Source organism: Bos indicus x Bos taurus, chromosome 25, assembly GCF_003369695.1.
Source record: "Bos indicus x Bos taurus breed Angus x Brahman F1 hybrid chromosome 25, Bos_hybrid_MaternalHap_v2.0, whole genome shotgun sequence".
NCBI classification, from domain to species: domain Eukaryota; kingdom Metazoa; phylum Chordata; class Mammalia; order Artiodactyla; family Bovidae; genus Bos; species Bos indicus x Bos taurus.
Window position 1 is genome coordinate 6,999,224 of NC_040100.1, and position 24,691 is coordinate 7,023,914.

Genomic DNA, 24,691 nt, shown 5'->3' on the forward strand with positions numbered 1-24,691 from the left:
GGTGAGGGAGGCTGCCTGTGGCCGGTCACATGGAACAGGAAGGCTGCCAAGCTGACAAGTCATTAGCAAGTGGGATTTACCTGACTCAAGTGGGCCCTGGAGGGACATTAATGGGAGCGGCACACCTGTCGTGTTTCCAAGTTTTGCGACCCAGCGCACTTCCCACAACCCTCAGCAGTAACAACACCTCCTCTTTGGCCCACTCACCTCTGGATGCCAAGTCTCCCTTCCAGACCCAGAAGCCTCATCTTAACCTTCCTGTGCTTTTCTGCTTCATGTAGCGGCCCCTCCCCAACCCAGATGCTTTCCATGGGGGGTCATGTCCCCTTCAGACTCTTGTCTCTCCATTGGGGTCAAATCTGGCCCCTTTTCTAAGAAATCTGCTCAACTGGCATCACAGGTCTTGGGAACACTTTTCCCCTTTGATTACATCTCTGCCTCCGGGGCTTGTCTCACTTTCTCACTGGACTCCTTGACTTCTTCTACTCCTCTCCAGACTCGGGCCATCGCCACCACCCGCCATGCCTGCAACCCCAGTTTTGTTGGGCTTGGATTTCAGACAAAGAACTGATGGGAGATGAAGTCCCCGCCTCCCTCCCCCACCCCTACTCCTATACAAAGGTCTCATTACTCACCTACAACCTGGCACAACCCTACTGCTCCAGAGAAAGGCATCTACTGCTCACAGGGAAGAAGGGCAGGGGGCTTCTTGGAGGAAGATCTGATCCTCGCACCCTAGCTCTTGGTAGCTGGTTCTCACTGATGAGAGTCCATTTGCCCCTCAGGGTAAGAATCCAGGGAAAAACACACATAATGCTGATCTTGAAGTCTGGGCTCTTCATAAACATACAATAACTAGGTCCTGCTTTCCAAAAAGGGCCAGACCAGATCACATGCAGCGTTTTCCAAGCCAATGGTTGAGAAAGCAACTCTTAAGCCCCTTCCCCCTCATAAGATCAGAGTTGGGAGAAGAAAGAGAAAGAGGTTTGGGGAGGACTTTTAGAGCCCTACCTGCAAAGGGGAAGTCAACCAGGTTGGTGGTGAAAGGCTTTAAGACTCAAAGGACCTTGGGATGTCCCCAGTGTTTAGGGGCTGTGCTTGTGCGAGAAATGGAGTGACTGACTAGATATGCCCATCCATGAAAGAAGGGTGGACAAGTGGATGCCCTCCAAGTGTATCTAGGCCAAGGATGCCCAAACCTGGAGCTGTTTTTGTTTTTTTTCCCCATCCCTCTCTCCCATCTCTCTTTTCATCCTCTGACCTGGGAGAGTGATGGAGTTCCTACAGGGAAACCTACATGGAATCCATGGGCAGAAAACCAGGGCCCAATGCTGAGGTATGGAAGTTCCCAGGGGACCTTAAGGGAAAACTCCAAAGAAGCCATGAGAAGACTCACAAGGGAAAGAAATTAGCTTCAAAGACCTGGAGCCCAGAGAACACAGGACAGAGCAATCAAGAACTTGGGGGCTCCCTTTCCACTGGTGAGTGAGGGGGTGGCGTGACATCCCTCCACTGCCTCTATTTCTGGCCAAGCAGGTGCCCCCCCCCCCCAACTCCCACCCCCTGCTTGCAGCCAACTCACCCTCGCTCTAGACAGGAAATTTCTGTCCGTGATGAAGATCGAAGTGTTGATTGCTAATCCCACTGAGCTTTTCTAGGTACCAACATTAGTGAATGTAGAACTCGTCTATCACCTGAGAAGGGCCCAGATAAGTTACAGGACTGCCAAGATTTTTATCTAGTGACAAAAGAAAAAGTCTTCCACTGAACAAACTCCGAGATGGCAGAAGACAGAATTGCACTGTTACATTAGAACAAGTTCTTCTCGTTTAAGTTATGGATCCAGACAAAGCCAGTCAGCAAATAGGATGGACACAAGTCAAAGGATGCTATGACCTCGTAAGGTCACTCAGACTGTTTCAGTTGGCCATCTCCTTTCCTTCATGCCCTGACTGTGATGATGAAGGTGATGATCATAATAAATTCATTGGCTCATATAACCAACCTCTGTACTAACTCCTTAAATCTTAATAATTTAATCCTCACAACAGTTTTCTCTATTTGAGCAAATGATTTTACGTGGCCCTAAGGCTAGGCTTAAGGACCTAAGGAGCGGTGGCTGCACAGGTGCAGGAGGGCCGACAGGAGCTACTCCATGTTCAAGGTCAGGAGGGGCGGCCGTGAGGAGATACCCCTCATCCAAGGTAAGAGAAACCCAGGTAAGACAGTAGGTGTTGCAAGAGGGCATCAGAAGGCAGACACACTGAAACCATAATCACAGAAAACTAGTCAATCCAATCACACGGACCACAGCCTTGTCTGACTCAATGAAACTAAGCCATGCCGTGTGGGGCCACCCAAGACGATGGGTCATGGTGGAGAGGTCTGACAGAATGTGGTCCACTGGAGAAGGGAATGGCAAACCACTTCAGTATTCTTGCCTTGAGAACCCCATGAACAGTATGAAAAGGCAAAATGATAGGATACTGAAAGAGGAACTCCCCAGGTCAGTAGGTGCCCAATATGCTACTGGAGATCAGTGGAGAAATAACTCCAGAAAGAATGAAGGGATGGGGCCAAAGCAAAAAGAATACCCAGCTGTGGATGTGACTGGTGATAGAAGCAAGGTCCAATGCGGTAAAGAGCAATATTGCATAGGAACCTGGAATGTCAGGTCCATGAATCAAGGCAAATTGGAAGTGGTCAAACAGGAGACGGCAAGAGTGAACATTGACATTCTAGGAATCAGCGAACTAAAATGGACTGGAATGGGTGAATTTAACTCAGATGACCATTATATCTACTACTGCAGGCAGGAATCCCTTAGAAGAAACGGAGTAGCCCTGGTACAGAACAAAAGAGTCCAAAATGCAGTACTTGGATGCAATCTCAAAAACGACAGAATGATCTCTGTTCGTTTCCAAGGCAAACCATTCAATATCACAGTAATCCAAGTCTATGCCCCAACCAGTAATGCTGAAGAAGCTGAAGTTGAATGGTTCTATGAAGACCTACAAGAACTTTTAGAACCAACACCCCCAAAAGATGTCCTTTTCATTATAGGGGACTGGAATGCAAAAGTAGGAAGTCAAGAAACACCTGGGGTAACAGGCAAATTTGGCCTTGGAATACAGAATGAAGCAGGGCAAAGACTAATAGAGTTTTGCCAAGAGAACACACTGGTCATAGCAAACACCCTCTTCCAACAACACAAGAGAAGACTCTACACTTGGACATCACCAGATGGCCAACACCGAAATCAGATTGATTATATTCTTTGCAGCCAAAGATGGAGAAGCTCTATACAGCCAGCAAAAACAAGACCAGAGCTGACTGTGGCTCAGATCATAAACTCCCTTATTGCCAAATTCAGACTTAAATTGAAGAAAGTAGGGAAAACCACTAGACCATTCAGGTATGACCTAAATCAAATCCCTTAGGATTATACAGTGGAAGTGAGAAATAGATTTAAGGGACTAGATCTAATAGACAGAGTGCCTGATGAACTATGGACGGAGGTTCGTGACAGTGTACAGGAGACAGGGATCAAGACCATCCTCATGGAAAAGAAATGCAAAAAAGCAAAATGGTTGTCTGGGGAGGCCTTACAAATAGCTGTGAAAAGAAAAGTGAAAAGCAAAGGAGAAAAGGAAAGATATAAGCATCTGAACGCAGAGTTCAAAAGAATATCAAGGAGAGATGAGAAAGCCTTCCTCAGCAATCAATGCAAAGAAATAGAGGAAAACAACAGAATAGGAGAGACTAGAGATCTCTTCAAGAAAATTAGAGATACCAAGGGAACATTTCCTGCAAAAATGGACTCGATAAAGGACAGAAATGGTATGGACCTAACAGAAGCAGAAGATATTAAGAAGAGGTGGCAAGAAGTTCTTCATGACCAAGATAATCACAGTGGTGTGATCACTGACCTAGAGCCAGACATCCTGGAATGTGAAGTCAAGTGGGCCTTAGAAAGCATCACTATGAACAGAGCTAGTGGAGGTGATAGAATTCCAGTTGAGCTATTTCAAATCCTGAAAGATGATGCTGTGAAAGTGCTGCACTCAATATGCCAGCAAATTTGGAAAACTCAGCAGTGGCCACAGGACTGGAAAAGGTCAGTTTTCATTCCAATCTCAAAGAAAGGCAATGCCAAAGAATGCTCAAACTACCACACAATTGCACTCATCTCACACCCTAGCAAAGTAATGCTCAAAATTCTCCAAGCCAGGCTTCAGCAATATGTGAACCATGAACTTCCTGATGTTCAAGCTGGTTTTAGAAAAGGCAGAGGAACCAGAGATCAGATTGCCAACATCCACTGGATCATGAAAAAAGGAAGAGAGTTCCAGAAAAACATCTATTTCTGCTTTATTGACTATGCCAAAGCCTTTGACTGTGCGGATCACAATAAACTGTGGACAATTCTGAAAGAGATGGGAATACCAGACCACCTGACCTGCCTCTTGAGAAATTTGTATGCAAGTCAGGAAGCAACAGTTAGAACTGGACATGGAGCAACAGACTGGTTCCAAATAGGAAAAGGAGTTCATCAAGGCTGTATATTGTCACCCTGCTTATTTAACTTATATGCAGAGTACATCATGAGAAACCCTGGGCTGGAAGAAACACAAGCTGGAATCAAGATTGCCGGGAGAAATATCAATAACCTCAGATATGCAGATGACACCACCCTTATGGCAGAAAGTGAAGAGGAACTAAAAAGCCTCTTGATGAAAGAGGAGAGTGAAAAAGTTGGCTTAAAGCTCAACATTCAGAAAACTAAGATCATGGCATCTGGTCCCATCACTTCATGGGAAATAGATGCGGAAACAGTGGAAACAGTGTCAGACTTTATTTTGGGGGGCTCCAAAATCACTGCAGATGGTGACTGCAGCCATGAAATTAAAAGAGGCTTACTCCTTGGAAGGAAAGTTATGACCAACCTAGATAGCATATTCAAAAGCAGAGACATTACTTTGCCAACAAAGGTCCATCTAGTCAAGGCTATGGTTTTTCCAGTGGTCATGTATGGATGTTAGAGTTGGACTGTGAAGAAAGCTGAGTGCTGAAGAATTGATGCTTTTGAACTGTGGTGTTGGAGAAGACTCTTGACACTCCCTTGGACTACAAGGAGATCCAACCAGTCCATTCTGAAGGAGATCAGCCCTGGGATTTCTTTGGAAGGACTGATGCTAAAGCTGGAACTCCAATACTTTGGCCACCTCATGCGAAGAGTTGACTCATTGGAAAAGACTCTGATGCTGGGAGGGATTGGGGGCAGGAGGAGAAGGGGACAACAGAGGATGAGATGGCTGGATGGCATCACTGACTCGATGGACATGAATTTGAGTGAACTCCGGGAGTCAGTGATGGACAGGGAGGCCTGGCGTGCTGCGATTCATGGGGTCACAAAGAGTCGGACACGACTGAGCGACTGAACTGAACTGAACTGAAGGCTAGGTGTGCAGTAGGGCCGCATGCTGGTAAAATAAATTCGTGCTTCATCTGGTCTTCCATCCCCCAGGGAACATGAAGGATGGAAAGAGATGCAGAAATAAGCTATGTACTTAACTCTATCTTTCTGTCACGGGGGGTCAGTCCAACACTCCCTACAGTCAGGCACCCCTGACCTTTATCAGCTTTTGTTTATAGTATTTCACCATCTACCCTATTGACTCTTCCTACCTAACCTTGTTCACTCTTAAAAGCCAAGCCCTCTGGGAGCTTTCCTCCCCAACAGCTCTTAGCTAAGTACATGCCTTTATTTATAGAGGGAGAAGGGACCCCGCCAAAGGAAGAGACTTTAGCAAATTCATGCAGCAGAACTAAGTTTCTGGGAGGAGAATGTATGGGTCTGATACTCGGTCAAAGGCAGAAACTGTATCCGTTAGAATGGAGGTGGATTACATGTGGACATGCTCACACGCAGAGGGAGAGCCTGAGTTCTGCAGGCATCTGACTCTACCAAGCAGTGGAGAGAGAACTGGCTCTTATTGGCACAGTAGCATGGCAGTAGGTGGGGGTCTCAGGCACTGGGATCAGGGGCTGGGGGCGGGGGGCAGGCTGTGAGGTGGGGGGTGGTGAGGCCAGGCCTAGATGAAGGTGAGGTGAGTAGAAGCCGGGAGGCCGCAGCTCTCCTCGTGCTCCTCAAACAGTTGCTCCAGAGCCTTCATGTACAGCGTGTGATAGTGGTCCACCTGCTCCTCGGTGGGCTGTGGACACTGGGGCACTGGGATGGGGCGGCCCACTGCAGGGACAGGGAGACACAGGTCAGGGGAGGGGCCTCGGCTGCCCATGCAGCTCACATTGGCCTTCTTCCCTGGACACGGGCACTCACCCACAGTGGTGATGGGTCTGCAAGGGCACCAGGCCCCAGGACTTGGCTGAGAAGAGACCACGGCCCCAGAAGATGTAAGGAGAAATGCCCACAAACTTCTTGATGGTGAACTGGTGACCTAGTGACCTGGAACGGACGCTGCCAGGAGTCTGGGGCAAAAGCCTTAACTCTGAAGATGTCAAGAGACGAGAGAAGAGGGCTAGTCACATAAGGGGCTCTGGGAGGGCCCCCACATTCTTCCTCCACAGGTTCCCACTTCCCAAGGCCATTTGAAGCACTTTGTAGGCCAAATGATGTTACTACAAGGAAAGATCTGGAAGAAGGGACTTATGTTTCTTTTTAAAAAAAAAATATTTTTATTTAGTTATTTGGTTCTGCCATGTCTTTGCTGGGGCATGTGGGATCTAGTTCCCTGATCAGGGATCAAATCCAGGTCCCCTGCATTGGGAGTATGGTGTCTTACCCACTGGACCACCAGGGAAGTCCGGGGCTCATGGTTCTTAAGACGAATGTGTACTGGGCCACTGTATATACATTTTCTCATACAGTCTCAACTTCAACGCGGTGGCAAGGTGGGTGTTCACCTTATTTCACAAGTAAAGAAGCCTGCAAGGTCTTGCTTGAAGGATTTCATAAAGCAATGAACTATGGGCATCCAAGACACTGGGTCCAGCGATTTGCACTGTGATCCCGTCTCTCTCTGCGTAGGAGGAAGCCCAGGGAATGGGCACCAGGGCTGGGCACAGAGGAAACACCCAAGGTCTGCCTAGAGCGCCCTCTAGCGGTGGTCACGGTGGAAGCTCTGGGGACACACAGTCCACCTCCAGGGGGCGGGTGTGTAGGCATAGAGTGTAGATCCCCAGACATACAGTGAGGTGGGCCACCGCTCACCCGTGCCTCAGTGCCAGCCGGACAAAACCTTTACAGTTCTGGAGAATGAGGCAGTGCTCCCCTGGGATGGCATGCAAGGCCTCATGGGCTCCCCCGACCATGATGATCACAGCCTGGCCGAGCTGGGGCTGGGACAGAATAAAATCCAGGCTCTGATGGGTCATGGAATGTGCTCCTGTGGACAAGAGGGGGTGCAGGAACAGATCTTACCCACTCATTGGCTCCCTAGGCTCTTCTCCCTTTAGCACAGGAAGAGTGAGATCCCACCCCTTTCTTTCCAAACTCCTTACCCCTGTCCCCCTGCCCCCCAGTCCGTGAACCCTACAGCACCTCTCCCAGCAAGGATCCGGGACCCTTGCTCCAAAGCCACTTCCTGACCCTACACTGTGAGTTCAAGCCGAGTGCCTGTGGTAGGCTGTGAGTGGGGACCACTCCAGCCAGATGGAGTTGCCTTCTGTCACTCGACTCGAGACTTACCATAGGACATAACATAGTCTCAGTAGACTGGGAGGCTGAAGAGCCTGTTCAATATCGCCACCGAGAACTGAAGCCCTGGGAACTGTTGGGAGGAGCCAGTGCCCTCCGTGAGGAAGTTACAGAAGCTTCCGATGGCCAAGATCCCATGTGGGTGGGTGACAGGTACATAGTCCCATCTGAGGGCAGCTCTGCTGTTTTTATCAGCTGTAGGGGGCAGGGGACAGGGTGAGGGAAATAAGCAGAGAAGCCTTACGGGAGAAGACCTCCCTCCGCACTAACAGACGTCAGAGTTCAGAATCAAAGATGGGGTCAAGGGCACACGGTTCACTCTTGAAACACCACCACACTCGCTGCCCCATTGACTGAACTGAAGCAGCCGTCATAGGGAGAGGTGAGGAGGGGTGAGGAGGTGGCGGGGTAGGGGAGAGGGAGGGGGAGAGCATCCATTGGAGGGTGTCCTGTTACCTTAATGGGGAGATAATCACTCAGGTGTTTCCAAAGAGCCCAGTTCCTCGTCCACTGACAACGCCTTCCTCCTTGAGCAGAGCGATAAGGGCGGGGGAAGAATTCCTACAGACAGCCTTTATCACCTCTTCTGCCCGGGCCCTTGTTTAAGCACTCACCTCGGTGGGGTATGTCCCGGTCCAGGAATAACCACACCGAGTAGAGAACAGAGAGCCACCAGAGGGAGGTGAAGAGGAGAAAGGAGGCAAGAAAGGAAAAGAAAGGGCCTGGGTACAAAGGAGAAAGGAGAATGATTTAGATTCTGGAACTGCAGTGACTTCTCCACCCTCACCAATGAGACCCCTGCCGGTCTCCCAGCTGGACTTCTGGGCACCCCCTCCCTGGCCCTAGAGGTCCGAGTGACAGTGGGCTCCAGCCTTTCTCTTCCACCCTCCCCTCTTTCCATCTTCCCTAGTGGACCCCAGCTCGGTTCCCCTCACCCATGAAGAGGAAACAGAACACGTATTTGTAGATGCTCAGTACTTTAGGGTTTTCATGCTGCGGGAGGGCAGTGGGGCGGTGGAGACTCCCAGGTGCTCCCCTTCTGCCAGCCGAGCTCCCGGACTGGATGCTGGAAGCCTTTCTGGTCTCAGTGACCAAGCCCTTGTGGCCTCCAGGGATCGCCTGTGGATGTGGAGACTATGTTCAGAGCCCCAGAGGTCTCCAGCCTCCCTGCACTTATCATGAACTTCTCCAGTGGGTTGGTCTGGGCTGGCCACTACCTGGGGCTGGGAGGCGGGGAGGTGGCAGGGGACATGCCACCGAGGTCCACCCCTGGGTGCAGTAGAAATCTTGTGGGAAAGGGTTGCGGAAGAAGCCAGAGAGTCCACCCACTGGATCCCAGCCCTGACTGCATGATATCACAGATACTGGACGAGTGCACCCTAGTGTTCGCAGGTCTGGGAGTGTCTAGGCTACTCAGAGGCGTTACTCGGCACGGGGGTCTCAACCCTAAGGACAAACACAGTAATACCACATGTATATTCCCAGTGTGAAGTTCAGTCCCCACCCACACTCCTCCAGGGCCCTGCGGCTGCCTAGGTGATAAGGAGGTGTCTGTGCGCAGGGACCCCATAGCACAGGGTGTGCTCTTGGAACAGCTGCCTGGGTGGCTCCACAGTGACCCCCTGCACCGTGTCCATGTGTGTTGAGGCGGGCCACCTGGTTCACTGTATGTGGATCGGGGCCTGCAGTGTGGGCAGAAGAGGAATAAGACAGGTGGTCACTGAGACCCCTTCAGGTAAGTCCCTCTCCCTCCTGAGGGATCTAGTGGGACAGAGTTCAGGGCTGGTGGGTTTGCCAAATGCCAGCCTGGGGGTGGGGCTGGCACCAAGTATTCAGGTCCCAACCTAGGACCTTCACCTCCCAACCATGCAGGGGGCCTTGAGCCCAGGAGTGGGGAGCGGGCTGGGGAGCCTGGGAGCAGAGCAGGCAGAGGTTTCAGGTGTGGGAGGGCAGGAGGCCCTGGGGCCTGGAACATTCGCAGGGCCACTCTCAGCAGCAACCCAGTATTTCCTGCATCTTTCCACCCAGGACCCCGGCAGGTTCAGAAACTGTGGGAGGGCTCGTTCTCCCTCAGAGAGAAGACTGGCACTGGGGAGGCTCGGGGCACAGGGGACCCCTGACTCCAGGCCTTGGGGGCGGGGCTCCTCCCCAGCAGCGCTGCCCTAGAAACCCTGCCTGACCACCCCCGGGGTCCTCACCGGTGTTCCAGTGCCAGCTTGACAAATCCCTTCTGACTGCAGATCTGCAAGCTCAGCAATCTGATCTGGGATCTGGGCATTGACTCCAGCTGGTACCAGGGCCCATCCAAGGCCAGAGGTCTGGGCCAATGGGGCTCACCATGTGGGTGTGTACCCTGAATAGCAGGGCTCCCCGTTTTTCCCCGGGGCCTGGCCCTGAGGTGTAGAGGATGTGCAGGAAGCTTTAATCCCTAAGGAGTAGCTTAGGCCCCCGTGGAGAGACCTCTGGGGGCATGGCTTTGTGGGAAATGCTAAGGATTGGGGAGCCCCTCCAAAAGAGAGTCCACTGGGCTGTGGGCACATGCTCCAAGTGGTCGGGGGCCAGTGTTCACCTTGACCAGAATCTTGTTCAAGCCTGACCAGAGGCAGTGAGCCAGCATTTTTTCCAGGTTACTGGAAGTCCCCTTTCTTCGTGTTGTTATTTGGCCATACTTGGCTTTGTGGGATTTTAGTTCCCCAACCAGGAATTGAACCTGGGCCCTAGGTAGTATGAACTGAGTCCTATTCATTGTACCACCTGGGAATTCCTGGATCATCACTTGAAAAAAAATTAGACTTCCCTGATAGTCCAGCAGTTAGGAATCTTCCTGGCAAGTCAGGAGACACGGGTTCGATCCCTGGTCTGGGAAGATTCCACATGCCGTGAGGCAATTAAGCTCATGCAGCACAGCTACTGAGCTGCAGCCACAGATACTAAAACCCAAGAGCTCTGGAGTCTGTGCTTGGCAACACAGAAGCCACGGCAATGAGAAGCCCACGGACTGCGAGTAGAGTGTAGCCCCGGCTTGGTGCAACTAGAGTAAGCACTGCATGCAGCCAGAAAGATTCAATGCAGCCAAAAATAAAATATAAAAAAGAATTAAATTTAAAAAGTTATTGCAACTATTTAAAATTATTTACTTATTTATTACTGGCTGTGCTGGGTCTTTGTTGCTGTGCAAGGGCTTTCTCTGGTTGCAGTGAACAGGGTCTACTCTGCCTTGCTGGGCATGGACTTCTCATTGTGGTGCCTTCTCTTGTTTCAGGATACAGGCTCTGAGCTCATGGCTTCGGTAGTTGTGGCATCTGGGCTCAGTAGTTGCAGCACCCAGGCTTAGTGGCTGAGGCTCTTGGGCTCTAGGCATCCCAGGCTTCAACATTTGTGGCCCTCGGGCTCAGTTGCTCCATGGCGTGTGGGATCCTCTCCAACCAGAGACTGAACCTGTGTCCCCTGAACTGGCAGGTGGGCTCCCATCCATTGTACCACCAGGGAAATCTAAATTATTATGATTTTTAACAGTTACTTTCCATTTATAGTTCTTAAAAATATTGTCAATATTCCCTGTGTTGAACAAACATTATTGAGTCTACCTGGCATTCAATAGTTTGTGGTGACCTCCACTCCCCACTCCTACGTTGCCCCTGTCCTCACTGGAAGGACACTTCTGTTTTTTGTGAAGGTTACTTTTTTTTTAATATTTATTTATTTGGCTGCATCAGGTCTTAGTGTCACACGGGATTTTCACTGCAGTGCAGGTTTAGCTGCTCTGCAGCATGTGAGACCTTACTTCCCTGACCAGGGATCAAACCTGTGTCCCCTGCATTGCAAGGCAGATTCTTAACCAATGGCCACCGGGCAAGTCCCAAGGTCACTTTCTTTTAGGAAAGTCTGATGCACACCCATGAGAAGCCTCTGTCACACATCACATTGTCTCCTGACACAAAGCACTTTCCCTCTGTCATGATGACTTTCTGATCAAAGTCTCCCACACACTATGAGCAACAAGAAGAGAATTGGGCTCATCACTGCAGCCGCCATGATGCATCCCTAGCATGTGGAGATGCTCCCTGAATGAAGGGTGGGTTAGTAGGAGACGGGATAGGCAGATTCTAGTATGGCTCAGGCTGGCACATCTTTCTCTCCCTGCGCCAGGTCTCACTCGCTTGCAGCTTCCTGGTCCAGGGACCTTTTGGCAAGAGATATTTCCTCCTGTCCCTGCTCAATCCACCTGCATCCAAGGGCAAGTGATGAGGGTGGTGGGGGCCAAGGGTGAGAGGGACTTTAGAGTCTGGCCAGAGTGATGCTCAGTCCACAAGAAATGGTGACACAGCCAGGGAGCTAGCCCCACCCACTGGAAGGAAGGCTCGATGGATGAAATTTTCATGGGAGTCTGGGTGGGAGGAAGGAAAAAGGACAATCTAGCTGTGGGTGCAAGTGGGGTGTCACAGGCTGGAAATGCCCAACGACAGTGGTTTTTTATTTTTATTTTTTCCTTTCTCAAGTTCAGTCTCACTCTGCTTATTTAATTACTTAACTGTTGGTAGCAAAACCATGAAAACTTTAGTCAAAATGAGCTGACCACACACCCAGGAGGAATCTGGAGTCTAATTATTTTGAGCGTAAACATGTGCCCAAAATGCTCTCGGGGCCGTGGGAAGGTCCAAGCGCACAGAGGGTGGAGATGACCGGGAGAGGGTGATGGGCGGGGGGCCGGCAGGGTCACTGAGTCCCCACTGCGCCTTCCGACTCGAGTGGCTCCAGCTTTAAGGGGACGAGCAAGTACACAGGGCCCAGTGGAGGCTGCACCACGGGCCTCAGAAGCAGGAGGACGTGTGGGTGACCCAGTGGGCCGATCCTCCTTGGAGGGCTTGGCAGAGTTGTGGGTGGTGAGGGAGACTTGTAAGCTTCTGACTGTTCGCTGTCAGCGATGGACCTCTTGGCGGCTTTTCGAGAAGCACTCCTGGGTGCTGCTGCACTTTTGGGAGCTGAGTTAGTTGGTCTTCTTCTCTCAAGAGTCAAGATGGGTTTCTTCGGGCTTCCCTGTCTTCATTTTTGATGGTCCTGGGGCTTCTTCACTGACACCTGATTTTGAGACAGACTCTGCTGCCTTGGGTTTCTTTGTTTTCTTCCCCAGCTTGGCTCGCAGCTGCATCTCCTCCATCCCGCTCTTCAGCAGCACTCTCACGCCTTCCTTGGTGCTGTTGAGCCCGATGACCTCATCCCCTCCTGGAAGGCAGCCCTGCACGTGTGACAAACTTCTGCTTTGATCTCTTTGAGGGCTTACCCGGAAAACACACAATCAAAGCACCGGAAGAAGCAATAGCTGTGTTGGCTGTTCATCTCCAAGCCCACGAGGGGGCAGATGAAATGTGCCCGCTGGAGGTCGTCATGCTTGTCACCTTTAGGGTTTCCTTGATCGCCTTCCCAGGTGGGGTTGTCCGAGAGCCTCAGTTCTGTCACATTCTTAATGCTTTTAATGTGAGAGGCTGCCTTCCCAAGAGCCTTTACAGAAGATTTGGCCAGTAAAAACTCAGTGATGGCATCTTTGTTGTAAAGTCTGCCAAGTTCACAGGCAACTACTGGTCATCTTAACATTTCCTGACTTAGAGTATAGCAGTTCCACTTGGCCACTAATTCAGCATCCTTGTTGACCTTCTCAACCTTCTTTGGCCCCTTCACCGGTTTATGACTCTTAGGGACTGTTCCCTGTTGCAACCCACCCGCAAGCCAACAGAGTCCAGAGCAATCACCTACACCAGCAATTTCTGGAGCCCAGCAATTTCCGGCCCTGTTTGGTTTTTAAAAGGACTTCTGCAAGGGAACATTGGGAGGTAAATTCAGGAAAGCAGCTGGTGCAAGGCTGGGGAGGACCAAGCTAAAGGGGCCTGCTCTGCTGTCCTCAGGGCACCTCCAGGGGTCTCTGCAAGGCTCTGATTGCCTCGTTGGGACTGGAGGCAAGACCAACTCAGGAGGTTTACTTTTTTCAAAGCTGCTTTCCATCCCCCACTTACAGGAAGCTCTCATGTGTTGACCCTCCGGATTCCCCTTCTCTGGATCCCATGGCACTAAAGCTTAGATCCAAGAAGCCACAGTAAGCTTCCAATCTGTCTTCCCTCCTAGAACACATGGTCCAGCACCGTCCCTGGACCCCAGCCAGGGCTATGCCTCCCTCATCCTTCCTGCATGGGAGAAGATGCCATCAGGTGAGGAGAGAACTGGGAATGGGAGACGGTGACTGTGCTGGGGTGGGAGGCTCTCATCTTATCCTGACAAGGGAAGTCCTTCTTTGGGTCCAGCCTTACACAAGCCCTTCTTGTCTCTAGCAATATTACACATGGGATCCAGGAATGCTTCCAGGCTCCTGTGTGCAAGCCTGCTAAGTCACTTCAGTCATGTCTGACTCTTTGAAATCCTATGGACTATAGACTTCCAGGCTCCTCTGTGCATGGTATTCTCCAGGCGAGAACACTAGTGTGGATTGTCATGCCCTTGACCAGGGGATCTTCCCGACCCAGGGATCAAACCTGAGTCTCCTGTGTCTCCTGCATTGCAGGAAGATTCTTTACTGCTAAGCCACCAGGAAAGCACTTCCAGGCTCCTCAGTTTAGTTTGGTCACTCAGTTGTGTCTGACTCTTTGTGACCCCCATGTACTGCAGCACGCCAGGGTTCCCTGTCCATCACCAACTCCTGGAGCTTGCTCAAGCTCATGTCCATGGAGTCGGCAATGCCATCCAACCATCTCATTCTCTATTGTCCCCTTCTCCTCCTGCCTTTAATCTTTCCCAGGATCAGGGTCCTTTCCAATGAGTCAGTTCTTCACAGCAGGTGGCCAAATTATTGGAGCTCTGGCTTCAGCATCAGTCCTTCCAATGAATATTCAGGACTGATTTCCCTTAGGATGGACTGGTTGGATCTCCTTGCAGTCCAAGGGACTCTCAAGAGTCTTCTCTCCAACACCACAGTTCAAAAGCATCAATTCTTCAGCGCTCAGTTTTCTTTGTAGTCCAACTCTGACATCTATACATAACTACTTGAAAAACCATAGCTTTGACTAGATGGACCTTTGTTGGCAAAGTAATGTCTCTGGTTTTTAATATGCTGTCTAGGTTGGTCATAGCTTTTCTTCCAAGGAGCAAGTGTATTTTAATTTCATGGCTGCAGTCACCATGTGCAGTGATTTTGGAGCCCAAGAAAATAAAGTCTGTCACTGTTTCCATTGTTTCCCCATCTATTTGCCATGAAGTGATGGGACCAGATGCCATGATCTTCATTTTTTGAATGTTGAGTTTTAAGCCAGCTTTTTCACTCTCCTCTTTCACTTTCATCGAGGCTCTTCAGTTCCTCTTTGCTTTCTGCTGTAAGTGTGGTGTCATCTGCATATCTGAGGTTATTGATATTTCTCCGGGTAATCTTGGTTTCAGCTTGTGCTTCATCCAGCCTGGCATTTTGCATGATGTACTCTGCATATGAGTTAAATTAGCAGGGTGACAAAATATAGCCTCGATATACTCCTTTCTCAGTTTGGAACTGGCCTATTGTTCCATGTCCGGTTCTAACTGTTGCTTTTTGACCTGCATACAGATTTCTCAGGAGGCAGGTCAGGTGGTCCGGTATTCCCATCTCTTTCAGAATTTTCCACAATTTGTTGTGATCCACACAGTCAAAAGCTTTGGCATAGTCAGTAAAGCAGAAATAGATGTTTTTCTGGAACTCTCTTGCTTTTTTGATGATCCAACGGATGTTGGCAATTTGATCTCTGCTTCCTCTGCCTTTTCTAAACCCAGCTTAAACATCTGGAAGTTCTTGGTTTATGTACTGTTGAAGCCTGGCTTGGAGAATTTTGAGCATTACTTTGCTAGGGTGTGAGATGAGTGCAATTGTGCGGTAGTTTAAACATTCTTTGGCATTACCTTTCTTTGGGATTGGAGTGAAAATTGACCTTTTCCAGTCCTGAGGCCACTGCTGAATTTTCCAAATTTGCTGGCATATTGAGTGCAGCACTTTCACAGCATCATCTTTTAGGATTTGAAATAGCTCAACTGGAATTCCTTCACTTCCACTAGCTTTGTTCGTAGTGATACTTCTTAAGGCCAACTTGACTTTGGACTCCAGGATATCTGGCTCTAGGTGAGTGATCACATCATTGTGATTATCTGGGTCATTAAGATCTTTTTTGTAGAGTCCTTCTGTGTATTCTTGCCACAGTTTCTTAACATCTTCTGCTTCTCTTATGTCCATACAATTTCTGTCCTTTATCGTGCCCATCCTTGCATGAAATGTTCCCTTGGTATCTCTAATTTTCTTGAAGAGATCTTTAGTCTTTCTCATTCTATTGCTTTCTTCTATTTCTTTGCATTTTCACTGAGGAATGCTTTCTTATCTTTCCTTGCTATTCTTTGGAACTCTGAATTCAGGGTATATCTTTCCTTTACTCCTTTGCCTTTTGGTTCTCTTCTTTTCCCAGATATTTTTAAGGCCTCCTCAGACAACCATTTTGCCTTTTTGCATTTCTTTTTCTTGGGGATGATCTCGATCACTGCCTTCTGTACAATGTCATGAACCTCCATCCATAGTTCTTCAGGCACTCCTTCTATCAGACCAAATCCCTTGAATCTATTTGTCACTTCCACTGTATAATCGTAAGGAATTTGATTTAGGTCATACCTGAATGGTCTAGTGGTTTTCCCTACTTTCTTCAATTTAAGTCTGAATTTTGCAATAAGGAGTTCTTGATCTGAGTCACAGTCAGCTCATAGTCTTATTTTTGCTGATTGTATAGAGCTTCTCCTTCTTTGGCTGCAAAGAATATAATCAATCTGATTTCAGTACTGACCATCTGGTGATGTTCATGTGTAGAGTCTTCTCTTGTGTTGTTGGGAGAGGGTGTTTGCTATGACCAGTGCGTTCTTTTGTCAAAACTCTGTAAGCCTTTGCCCTGTTTCATTTTGTACTCCAAGGTAAAATTTGCCTGTTACTCCAGGTATCTCTTGACTTCCTATTTTTGAATTCCAGTCCCCTATGATGAAAAGGACATCTTTTTCGGGGTGTTAGGTCTAGAAGGTCTTGTAGGTCTTCATAGAACCATTCAACTTCAGCTTCTTCAGCATTACTGGTTGGGGCATAGATTTGGATTACTGGGTTGTTGAATGGTTTGCCTTGGAAACGAACAGAGATCATTCTGTTGTTTTTGAGATTGCATCCAAGTACTGCATTTTGGACTCTTTTGTTCTGTACGAGGGCTACTCCATTTCTTCTAAGGGATTCCTGCCCATAGTAGTAGATATAATGGTCATCTGAGTTAAATTCACCCATTCCAGTCCATTTTAGTTCACTGATTCCTAAAGTGTTGATGTTCACTCTTACCATCTCCTGTTTGACCACTTCCAATTTGCCTTGATTCATGGACCTAACATTCCAGGTTCCTATGCAATATTGTTCTTTGCAGCATCTGACTTTACTTCCATCACCAGTCACATCCACAACTGGGTGTTGTTTTCCCTTTGGCTCCATCTCTTCATTCTTTCTGGAGTTATTTCTCCACTGATCTCCAGTAGCATTTTGGGCACTACTGACCTGGAGAGTTCATCTTTCAGCATCATATCTTTTTGCCTTTTCCTACTGTTCATGGGGTTCTCAAGGCAAGAATACTTTAAGTGGTTTGCCATTCCCTTCTCCAGTGGACCACATTTTGTCAGAACTCTCCACCATGACCTGTCCGTCTTGAGTGGCCATACATGGCATGGCTCATAGTTTCACTGAGTTAGACAAGGCTGTGGTCCATGTGATCAGATTGGTTAGTTTTCTGTGATTGTGATTTTCACCCTGTCTTCCCTCTGACAGATAAGGATAAGTCAGAGGAAGCTTCCTGATGGGAGAGACTGACTGTGAGGGAAACTGGGTCTTGTTCTGATGGGCTGGGCCATGCTCAGTAAATCTTTAATCCAATTTTCTGTTGATGGATGGGGCTGTGTGCTCTCCCTGTTTTTTGACTGAGACCAAACTATGGTGGAGGTAATGAAGATAATGGGGGCCTCCTTCAAAAGGTCCTGTGCCACACTCAGTGCCCCTGACTCTGCAGCAGGCCACTGCCAACCTAGGCCTCCACCGGAGATTCCTGGCACTCACAGGCAAGTCTGGGTCAGTCTCCTGTGAGGTTACTGCTGCTTTCTCCTGGGTCCTGGTGCACACAGGTTTTGTTTGGGCCCTCCAAGAGTCTGTATCCCCAGTCCTGTGTAAGTTCTGTAATCAAATTCCACTGGCCTCCAAAATCAAATTCCCTGGGGGTTCTCGGTCCTTTTTGCCAGATCCCCAGATTGGGAAATCTGTTGTGGGTCCTAGAACTTTCTTAACAGTGTGAGAATTTATTTGGTATAATTGTTCTGTAGTTTGTGGGTTATCTGCTTGGTGGATTTATTGGTAGGGTTAATGGCAACCTCCAAAAGGGCTTATGCCACATGATGTGTGACCCAGGTCTGCTGCATCCAGAGTCCCTGCCCCTGTGGCAGGCCACTGCTGACCTCTACAGGAGACATGCAACACTCACAGGCAGGTCTGGCTCAGTCTCTGTGGGTTCTCTGGGTGCTGCTGTGCCCAAGGTGTTGTTTGAGCCCTCCAAGCATACCTGGTGGGTGTGAGGCTTGGTTCTAAAGGCAATTATGGCCCTCCTACCATCTTGCGAAGGCTTCTCCTTTGCCCTTGGATGTAGGGTATCTTTTTTTCGTGGGATCCAACATTCTCCTGTCAATGGTTGTTCAGCAGAGAGTTGTAATTTTGGAGTTCTTCCAGGAGAAGATGATTGCACGTCCTTCTGCTACGCCATCGTGACCTCAGCCTGTGTGCAGGAATAGAGTGTAGATCCCCAGAGACACTGTGAGGTTCTGACCACTGAAGGCAGCCCTGTCAGGGCACCCATTCACCCGTGTCTCAGTGCCAGGTGGACGAAGCCTTTACGATTCCGGAGAGTGAGGCCATGCTCCCCTGGGACAGCATACAGGGCCTCATTGGCTCCCCAACCACCATGGGCACAGCCCTGCTGAGCTGTGGTTGAGACAAAATAAAATCCAGGCTCTGATAGTTCACAGAACATAATCTTATAGGTATGAGGAGGTTCAGGAAGAGTTAGTGCCCCTCATGGGCCCGATAGTCCCTCACCTCTCCCTTTAGCACACTGAGTATTAGACATCACCCCATTCTCTCCACATTCCCTACCCCTGTGCCTCTGTCCACGTGTCCTACAGTGCCTCTCCCAGCACGGATGCAGGACACGTGGGCCAAGCCACCCCCTGACCCCCACTGTGAACCTGGCCAATTCAAGCCAAGTGCCTGGGGTGGGTGGTGACTGGGGGTCACTCTGGCCAGATTGGGGTGGGGTCACCCTCTGTCACTCAACTCAAACTCACCACAGGACATAATGTACTTTTGACAGACTGGCATGTACAAGAGGCCATTCAACACGGCCAGTAAGAACCAAAGCCCTGGGAACTGCTGGGAGGAGCCAGTGCTCTCAGTGCAGGAGTTACAGAAGCTTCCGAAGCCCATGGTCCCATGTGGATGGGACACTAGAACGTAGCTCCTGTCTGGGGGCACCTCTACTGTTTTCACCAGCTGTGGTAGCAGGGGGCAGGATGAAGGAAAGAAAGCAGAGAAGGCAGGCCCCCAGCTGAAAGGACTTCCCTCCCCACCAAGAGACCTGAGAGATCAGGGTCTAAGATGCGGTCGAAGGCACAAGGGTCCACTCTGGAACACCATCCCACCCCCTGCCCCATTACCTGAACGTAAGCAGCCAGAGGTGAGAGTCCATCGTGGGGAGGAGAGAGGAGGTGGGAGGTAAGGGAGCGGGAGGAGTGGAGCATCCCTTGGAGGGTGACCTGCTACCTTAATGGGGAAATAATCGCTCAGGTGTTTCCACACAGTGCAGTTCTTCAACCACTGATTACGCCTTCCACCTTGGGCAGAGGGATAAGGGGGGAAGAATCACTACAGACACCATTTATCACCTCCTTCTACCCAGGCCTTGTTTTTGTTGTTTACCTGCTAAGTTGTGTCTGACTCTCTGTGACCCCAAGGACTGCAGCATGCCAGCCTTCCCTGCCCTTCACCATTTCCCAGAGGTTGCTCACACTCATGTCCATTGAGTCCACGATGCCATCCAACCATCTCGTCCTCTGTCACCCCCTTCTCCTCCTGCCCTTGTTTAGCACTCACCTTGCTGGGGTGTGTCCCAGTCCAGGAATAACCATACCAAGTAGAGAACAGAGAAATACCAGAGCGAGGTGAAGAGGAGGAAAAAGCCAACAAGGGAAAAGAAAGGGCCTAGGGGAAAGTTGAGAAAGGAAAATGAGTTAGATTGTGAAACCGCAGTGACTTCTCCCCTCTACCCTCAGCAGTGAGAGCGTTGCCCATTTCCCTGCTAGACTTTGGCACGCCCCTCCCTTTGCCCTGGTCCCGTAGGGGGTGCTCCAGCCTTCTTAGCCTACCTTCCCTTTTCCCACCTTCCCAAGTGGGCCCCTGCTCCCCTTACCCAGAAAGAGGAAACAGAGCACAAATTGGTAGGTGCTCAGTACTTCTAACCACTGTTTCTTTAGGGTTTTCATGCCGGGGGTGGGTGGTGGGGTGGTGGAGACTCCCAGGTGCTCCCCTTCAGCCAGCAGGGCTCCTGAACCAGGAAAAATGGGATGCAGGCTATGGTAGGAGCACAGGAAGCCTTTCTGGGCTGAGTGGTCAAGCACTTGAGGCCTCCCAGGATCACTTGCAGGGGGCTGTGTGTGGGGGGAGCCTCTTTGATCAGAGCTCCAGAGGTCTCCAGCCTCCACACACTTATCATGAACTGGTTGGTCTGGGCTGGTCTCTTCATGGGACTGGGAGATGGCCTAAGGGGTGTGCCATGGAGATCCAGCCCTCGGTGCATTAGAAATCATTGTGAGGAGGGTTGCAGAAGCCAGGACCTACTGGGTCCCAGCCCTGACTGTGTGATCTTGCGGATCCTGGAAGAGCGCGCACTTGTCTTTTCCGGTCTGGGAGTGTCTAGGCCACTCGGAGGCTGCCCACATTGCTCATAGCAGCCTTCTTCCCTGGAGCTGGGCACTTACCCACAGTAGTGATGAGTCTGGCCAAGGGCACCAGGCCCTAAGACTTGGCTGAGAAGAGACCACAGCCCCAGAGGACGCAAGGAGGAAAGTACATGAGCTGCTTGAAGGTGGTCTGAAACAGATGCTGCCAGGAGTCTGGGGCAGGAGGTTTAACTGTGAAGGCTTCATTCTCTCCAAAGGAGTACACGGGCACCAGAGCGACACTGGGAAGACAGAGGCGAGAAGAAGACATCAGGGGCTCTAGGAGCACCTCCCAGTTATCCCCCACTGGTTACCACTTCCCAAGTTCATTTGAGGCAAATAGAGTTCTACTAAGATAGATCTGGGAGACGGGAATTACATTTCTTAAGAAGACTGATGCAGGGCCTTTCTGTATATAGTTTCTGATACTGTCTCTGTTACAACATGGTGGCAAGGGGAATACTAACACTATTTCACAAGTAAATGAGTTTGGAAGGTCTTACCTTCATGGCTGTCAGGAAGAATTTCAACAGAGGGCACATGAGCCCCAGGGTCCTGTGGTTAGCCCTGTGACCCTATCTCTCTTTTCGTGGGAGGAGCCTGGAGAATGGACACCGGTGGTGGGCACAGAAAAACACTCAAGGTCTGCCAGGATCGCTCTGTAGGTGGTCACAGTGGAAGCTCTGGGGACACACAGCCCACCTCCAGGGGGCGGGTGTGTAGGGATAAAGTGTAGATCCCCAGACACACTGTGAGGCTCTGACCTCACAAGGCAGCCCCGGCTGGGCCCCGGCTCACTCGTGCCTCAGTGCCAGGCCGAGAAAGCCTTTATGATTCCAGAGAGTGAGGCAGTGCTCCCCCGGATGGCATACAGGGCCTCGAGTTCTCCCCCAACCAGGATGACCACAGCCTGGCCACGCTGGGGCTGGGACAGGATAAAATCCAGTCTCTGGTGGCTTGCAGAACATAGTCCTGGAGGAAAGAAGGTATGCAAGAATTTTACAGTCCCATACTTGGCGCCCTATTCACTTACCCTACCTGTTGGCACACGAAGGCTGAGATAACCATCCCTTTCTTTCCAAACTCCCTACCCCTGTGCCCTTGTCAGCATGCCCCCTACAGCGCCTCTCTCCTTAAGGAGGCAGGACACTTGCTCGGAAACTATCCTCTAAAGCCCACTGTGAGCCCGGCCACTGTTCAAGTCAGGTTCCTGCTCCAGGTAGTGGTTGGGGGCACCTGTGATGGACATGGAGTTAGTTTGCTGTTTCCCACTGAGCTGAAGACCTACCACAGCCCATAATGTCATCGCGATAGACTGGGATGTAGAAGATGCTGTTCCTCATGCCTAACCAGGCCCGAAGCCCCGGGGTCAGGTGGGAGAATCCTGTGCTCTCAGTGCAGAAGTTACAGGAGGTTCTGATGCTGGTGGTCCCATGAGGGTGGGCTACCAGCACGTAGTTCCCATTGGGGGCCAACTCTCGGTTGTCACCAGCTGTTGGAGGTGGAGAGGATGATAAGAAAGGAGTAGTGAAAGCAGGATACCAGCTGTAAAGAGTCCCCTCTACACTAAGAAACTTCGGGGTTCAAGGTATGACAGTAGGGTCAAGTGCATCAGGGTTCCCTCTGAAACACCATCCCAAAACCTGCCCAGTGTGGGAACTTAGGCAGCCGGGGCTCACACTCCAGCATGGGGAACGGTGAGGAGGTGAGAGCGGGTGGGGGAGAGGGTGGAGAGCATCTCTTGGAAATATCTCTCAGGTGTTTCCAAACAGTCCAATTCCTCATCCACTGAGAACGCCTTCCTCCTTGGGCACAGATAAGGGGGGAGAGTTCCTGGAAACACCCTTCACCTCTCACTGCCTGGCCCTTGTTTAGTGCTCGCTTTGCTGGGGTATGTTCTGGTCCAGAAAGAAACCTTATGAAATGGAGAACAGAGAAACGGCAGAGGGAGGTGAAGAGGAGGTAGCAGGCGAGAAGAGACCAGAAAGGGCCTGGGGGAAAGATGAGGAAGAAAAAGGAATTAGCTTTCGGAAGCACACTGACTTCTCGCCTCCTGCTCACCAGTGAGATCTTTGCCCATCTCCCAGCCTGCCCTGTGTCCCTTCCCTTCCCAGGGCTTCGACGCAGGTGGGCCTCCAACCTTTCTTCCCCCACCCTTCCCCTTCCTTCTGTCCGCAGTGGAAGCATGGCCTTCTCCCCTCGCCCATGAAGAGGAAAGAGAGCGCGCTTTGGTAGGTGCTCAGTACTTCGAGCCTCTGTTTCTGCACGGTTTCCATGCTGCAGAAAGATGGGGGGGAGGGGGCGGTGGAGACTCCCAGGCACTGCCCTTCTGCTGCAGGGCTCCAGGTCCCCGGGGGCGGGGCAGGGGGCAGGGATAAAGGTTTCCGTAGGAGCCCAGGAAGCCTTTCTGGTGTGAGTGGCCAAGCCCTTGGGGCTTTGCAGGATTGCTGGGATGGGGAGCAACGTGTGGATGGGGAGACCCTGGGATCTGGACTCCAGATGTCTCGAGCCTCCTCTCAGTGATCACTGACCTTCTCCTGGGGTCGGATTGGGTCAGAATGGGTCAGGCTGGGCAATCTGTTGGGCGGGGTATGGGGCGTGCCACCCAGGTCCAGTGCTTGGATCATTAGGAATCTTTAGGAATCTGAGGGGGTCGGGTATCTGAAGAAGCCAGAGAACACACCCACTGCGACCCAGTGGAGACTGTGCGATCTGGAGTAGACAGCTGATCCTTAACGTGAGCCCCTGCTCTGTTTGTGGGTCTCCTGGAGTATCTAGGCCACTGGGAGGGGAGGCCGGGCATCGGGACTTCTGCCAAAACAAAAACACGAACACTGCAGGTGTGTTCCATCTTTTTTTTAAGCTTAATGTACTTAAAAATATTTTAAAGCATTTTTTACATTTATATAAAAGCTGTATAGAAAATAGTGTTCTAATATGGAACACATCCCCACCTATGCTTTACCCTGTTGTAAACACCTTGCATTATTAGGAATGTTTGTTACAACTGATGGAACACATTTGACACAGGACTGTCAGCTAAAGTCTGTAGGTCCCATTCGGGTTCGCTCATTCTGTCCTGCAGTTCTGTGGGTTTTGACAAATATACCTACCATTACATAAAATACAGGATATCCTAATCATCGTAAAAATCCCCTATGCCCCATGAAAGTGTTAGTCACTCAGTCGTGTCCGACTCTCTGTGACCCATGGACTACTGATTTCCACCAAGGCTCCTCTGTCCTCGGAATGCTCCAAGCAAGGATAATGGGGTGGGTTGCCATTGCCTTCTCCAGGGGATCTTCCCTACCCAGGGATTGAACCTGGGAATCTGTACTGCAAGCAGTTTCTTTACCAACTGAGCCATCAGGGAAGACCCGATGCAGCATGATCCAGCCTTTAATTTCAGTCTCCAGCACAGTCACTGAGGCAGCTGCTGGGGCCCAGAGGTGCCCCTAGGTGAAGACGCCGTGCCTGTGTGCGGGGATGCCACAGCACGCCTTGTTCTCTTCCAACTGCTGCGACAGCGGCTCCATGTAGACCGCGTACACCTGTGCGCTTCTGGGCCTCCAGTCCACTGTACTGGGGTCGGGGACCCCCACGTTGCCCAGAACAGGAGACAAGAAGGGTGGTCACAGAGCCACCTGCAGGCCCCTTCCCTCCCGCCGGGATCAACTAAGACAGAGTTCAGGGCTGGCGGAGTTGCAAGAGGCCAGCCTGGGGGCGAGGCTGGCAACCAAGAAGTTGGGCCCCAGTCTGGGAACCTTCAGCCTGGGAGTAGCCGGCGGCGGCCAGGCATGAGAGCAGGGAGGGAAAACCCTGTGGATGGGCCTGTGGAAGGGCGGGAGGAGGCCCCGGGGGATAGCGGGGTTGGGGACGGGGAAAAGCGGAGGGACCCCTCTCCGTATGTGCTGCAGCGCTTCTCAC

At 50.6% G+C, this 24,691-nt stretch overlaps 4 pseudogenes; all 4 read right to left on the minus strand.

Annotated features, from left to right (window-relative positions):
* Positions 1 to 6,095: 6,095 nt before the first annotated feature.
* Positions 6,096 to 10,999, minus strand: LOC113883366 (annotated as a pseudogene).
* Positions 11,000 to 12,528: 1,529 nt separating this feature from the next.
* On the minus strand, positions 12,529 to 18,534 carry LOC113883367 (annotated as a pseudogene).
* A 93-nt stretch (positions 18,535 to 18,627) lies between these two features.
* LOC113883369 lies at positions 18,628 to 20,568 on the minus strand (annotated as a pseudogene).
* A 170-nt stretch (positions 20,569 to 20,738) lies between these two features.
* Positions 20,739 to 24,300, minus strand: LOC113883370 (annotated as a pseudogene).
* Between the last annotated feature and the right edge of the window lie 391 nt (positions 24,301 to 24,691).